Source organism: Drosophila montana, unplaced genomic scaffold (assembly GCF_035044405.1).
Source record: "Drosophila montana isolate Dmon_TW-CO22-7 unplaced genomic scaffold, ASM3504440v1 contig_3780_1, whole genome shotgun sequence".
Taxonomy (NCBI): Eukaryota; Metazoa; Arthropoda; class Insecta; order Diptera; family Drosophilidae; genus Drosophila; species Drosophila montana.
The window spans coordinates 43385-48093 of record NW_026998657.1 but is presented as its reverse complement, the minus strand read 5'-3'; the positions used below and the strand labels follow the sequence as shown (position 1 = coordinate 48093).

The window sequence follows — 4709 nt, the reverse complement described above, 5'->3', positions numbered from 1 at the left end:
AGAGGAGGCGATACGTAACCTTAGGGCCCTGACTAATTGTAAGGACTTGCGGCAGTGTCTTGGGGTGGGTTTATAGTACCGGCGTTTTGTACCCAACTTCGCGACACAGGTGCAGCCGTTAACGGCGCTTATAAATAAGGGGCGGAAGGAGCAGGACCATTATGGCAGCACCAACTGTCCAACGCCGCTGAGGGCTTCGCCGCGAAAGTGGCACCCAAATTTGACGGCCCCTATCGGGTCGTCAAGTTCATATCCCCCAACATCGTGCGCCTAGTGAAACGAACGAAAGAAGAGAGTGGCCAATATCTCGCAACTGAAGCCGTTTCACCAAGAGATGACCAAACTCGAAGAGGACACACCGGGACCCATGGATGACGAGTAGGCGAAGGGTGAGAGCGATACCCGTCGCCTAACGTAACCCCTGTACTAAATTTAGATTAGATTAATGTGAGCCGCCCCAGTAGCCGGCGCAGCCTACCAGCTCAACCGCAGCCCGGACCCAATCGAGGAAAGGGACTCGCCGGCGCCGAAGCCCACGGCGATTTACGAGCCGTTGAGAATAATGTTCTTATGTTATGGCTGTCAAGTAGAGGCGGTGGCAAGCAGCGTGGTCTGTTATGGACTCAAATTTTATTGAAGGATTTTTTTAAATTTATTTCTATTGCTGCTAAAAAGAGCTCGTTTCGCAGGCTGCATTTTGTGTTGGGTTCGGGGTATCCGCTACCACTACCATACTAGAGCCGAGAATTACAAAAGGAGCTGCGAATAGCACGTCCCTATTGCTATTAAAAACCCTTTTTTTACATGTAATATAATATATTTAAAATACATTTTACAATAAGCCGTAATCCTCTGAATTCTATGTGTTGAGGTAGCATGGAGCAGGGCTAACGGTTACCGACCAGAATTACTCAGAAAGCGTAGAAATGAGAGAAACAGTCAATAAGAAAATCTGCGGTGCCTCCCACCTTCAAAACGACAGTTTAGTCAGATTTACTTAGGCATACCGGCAGTTACGGGGATATATTTGAATGTGTACGCGTGCAGGATTTGGGTCAGATTTCGTTGCCGCACAGAGCGAAAAGGAATTTGCCTTTGTGGTGAACGGCGGGCGTGCTGTGCTCACCGTACTTTTTCAATTTCCGGCATTACATAAATTGAAACTAGCCAAAATGTGGAAACTGTGTGCTTATATAATAATGAAAAGTTTTCCGGACATGTTTTTTTTTTCTAATGCATTTTGTTTATTTCGAAATCTGGTATCCTGTTGCTCTATGTAAGCAACTTTTATCAGAGTCACATAATTACTTAGCTTAACGAAAATTACGGATTTACAATTAGTTTAACAGACTAGACATATATACAGAAACATATTCAGAGGTATTTAATGCAGTATAAATATCGATCGACTAGGTCAGTTGGGTAGGTCCTCTTCAGTCGCCTTCTTCTTCGCCTCCTTGGCAGGTTCCTTGTCAGGACGTTATGATGGTTGTGAACATTTGTTAAGTAGCTCGCTGCTTGCCTGTTGACTACGTCGCCCACCATTGGTACCCTGAGGTCCTTTGCGATGTCGCGTGTGCGAATATACCATTCGTCTCCAGTTATTTTGCGCAAGGTTTTGGCTTGAATGATGCGAATTTTGTTCAGGTGTGTCTTTGCAGCTATACCAAAACAAGCAAGTCAAATTAGCAAATTATATTTGAACAACTGTGCATTTATTGAGTACTTGATAGATATCGGTTTATTCTTACGAATCCTAGTTCTTATACACTAACAGAGTATCTTATTTGAGATCTGCTGTCGATGCACCATCGGTAGCAGCGGTCATAAACTATTGTTTTTAATTAGGGTGTTTTTCTTAACCTTGCTAATTATATTTCTAACGTGACATTTCGTAGCGTATGTCACTTTCCAATCTTAATCGACCACATGTGCGTTATCTATTTTTATGCTGCTGCTTTCATTTCGGTACAATATGAAATTTTACCGAGGGTGTAAGTGAGACTCGCTGTAACGTGCTCATGCGTGAACACCGACTCTTGTCGGGCAAAATTTTCCGGGTATAGATTAATAAAATCATTTATAACTAATTGTTATTGTGGTTTCAGATGTTAGGAGAAATGGTCTTCGGAAATGTTCCTAGTATGCTAATTTTTTCGTTTTCAATTATTCACTGTTAAAAAGTAGAGGAGTTAAGAATTAATATTTATTGTTATATTTATAGAATGCCATGCATCATACTAACGTTAAGAGAGAATTTCCGGCTCATCGTTTGTTGAAAGGGGGAGGAGCATGAGAGCATATTTGTTCAACATGAGGGAGAGGCATTCGTCTTATTAAGGGTGGGTACGCCTGGGATAAGTGGGTTAGTATCATTATTTTATTATTATTATCTCTATATATAAAACTGTTTGTCCTGACTGACTGACTGACTGACTGATTGGTGATCAACGCACAGCCCAAACCGTAAGAGCTAGGAAGCTGAAATTTTCACTGTAGCTACCTTATGTGATGTAGGTGCACGTTAAGACGGGGTTTCGGGAAATTCCACCCGCAAGTGTGGAAAAATCGCGAAAAACGTTTGTATGTAACTTTTTTGTTTACCATCCGATCGGCCTCTAACTTATTTTCAAAGATCTTTGTTCAAATTCATTTGAGGGGTGTTTAACACTTTTCGAAAAATCCGTTCCTCCTTGGTGGAAATGGAGGTCAACGATTTGGGGGATGACGTTTTGTGTTCAAATTCGTTTCCAAAGATCTATAAGAAAAATCATTTGATACGTGTTTCACACTTTTCGCAGAATCCAAATTTTTTCGGGTGGAATGCGACTCAAAGATTTTTTGTGCGAAGTTTTAAGTTGTGTCCGATTTGCTTCAAACTTATTTTCAAAGCTCTTCATAAGAATATAATGAATACGTGTTTCAGCGATTTGGGAAATTCCACTCGCAACATTGATAAATTGGCGGAAAATGTTTCTATGAAAATTGTTTGTTTACCGTCCGACAAGTTTAACATGCGTTCCACGGGCAAGGCCGGGTTATACCCGCTAGTTTGATATATATATAAATATTTTTTCAATAAATTCATTTGCTCGCTTTTATATTATGATATGGTTTTATTTTTACAGATTTTAAGCTAATTTCTTCAAAATTCTTGTTTTGGCCGCAAGTCGCAACAATGTAAAATGGTTTCGTTTTAAAAAGGACACACTCTCATGACCCTGCCAACATAAAGAACTGAAGAAATTCCTTCTTCTTTCAGTGTCTGGTGTATAAATTGGGCAACATTGGCTAAGTCGTAAAGTATGTGTTCCGAACTATTTACTTTATTTGGTGGATGGACTCATTATGTATATTTTATACGAGGAACTGTTTCGTTGTCATAGATGTTTCGTTGTCAGCTCCCATGACTTCCACCGATAGCTTGCAATATTGGTAAATAGTGCGGATGAGCGATATTAACTCAACCCGTTACAAGTAACAAGTATTTAAAAGTAACTAATTACTGCTGTTACACCTTTCAAAGGTAACAGCGACAAAAATCATCCTATGACATGTACGGATAGTAATGCAAGGGTCTACTCTTTATTCGTTGTTTACTCAAAAGATTGACACCGAAAATTTTACTAAGAGATTTCTACGACGATATGACAAATGACTTGATCAATGTTGATGGCGAGCTTTGTACACACTTAACACGAATATATACTTTTCAGCATATTTTATACATTTCAAAAACTTGCACAGTTATTTTAATTTGTATGGTGCTGTCTTGTCTCCCCGGCTTGCCTATTATTATACTTGTTGTAGAATTGAAGTCTTTATAACAGATCTATACTCAGGTTGCTACTTTCGTACTCGTTGTTACGGGCAGCAATACGATTAAAAAAATATATATATAAATACCACACCAAACAATATGCTGTTTTTGGATTGCCGGCTGAAGGAAAGCTATCGATAGATTCGAATGGTGCGCAATTATCGGAGCCACCAGTTCCTTAGCTTGACTCTAGATATTTTTGAAAGGAAGAGCGGTTTTTGTTGTTGGGAAGAGAAAAAGTAAGAAAAAAGATCTAGAGTCATTAAATTAAATTTATTAGTGCCGCCATAACTGAAGTCTCACAATACGGGAGGAGCGGATTGGCCACCACCTTTGGGTGACCTCAGGTTTTTTTTATAGTTTTAAATCATCCAAATTGAAGAAAGAATTAAAAAGAAAAAATGGCAGTCGAATAATTAATATTAAATGATAATAATTTTATATTAATTTAATTATTAGTATCATAGTTATTTATATTATTTATTATTGATTATAAGAAAGCGCTGTTATGTATAGGTAGCAGCCACGCGCAGGCGGCCACGACTTGCAATGATTAATTAATAATAATCTGCATTTAAGATAAACTTAAATTAATTTATTCGTCCTAGGTGTTAGTGTCGTCGAGCCGTTTTCGCGTCTGCCCTACAAAGAAGAATTATTATAAAAATTGTGAAATATGTTAAGTGTTAAATGTCTTTGTGTAAGTAAAAGTGAAATGTTCGAGTAAGAAATTACGGTGGGTGAGATAAATGTGTGAGGCGGGTGCCCGTCAGGATTTGGGAGTCGGCAGGTGCACTTATGGCCAACTCATGGTGAGGAGGGCTCCGTTAGGGTGGACCTTAACAGCTGTCCACCGTATGCTTGTTTTCCGATTGTCCGACAGAGTGTT

At 39.4% G+C, this 4709-nt stretch overlaps 1 long non-coding RNA gene across 1 annotated transcript; it reads right to left on the bottom strand.

Moving 5' to 3' along the window:
- Window positions 1-1743: 1743 nt before the first annotated feature.
- LOC135437462 (uncharacterized) lies at window positions 1744-3440 on the bottom strand. Its single transcript, XR_010437688.1, has 3 exons — window positions 2504-3440; window positions 2246-2352; window positions 1744-2173 (listed from the first exon to the last, which is right to left on the bottom strand). It is a non-coding gene; the product is annotated as an uncharacterized LOC135437462 (long non-coding RNA).
- Between the last annotated feature and the right edge of the window lie 1269 nt (window positions 3441-4709).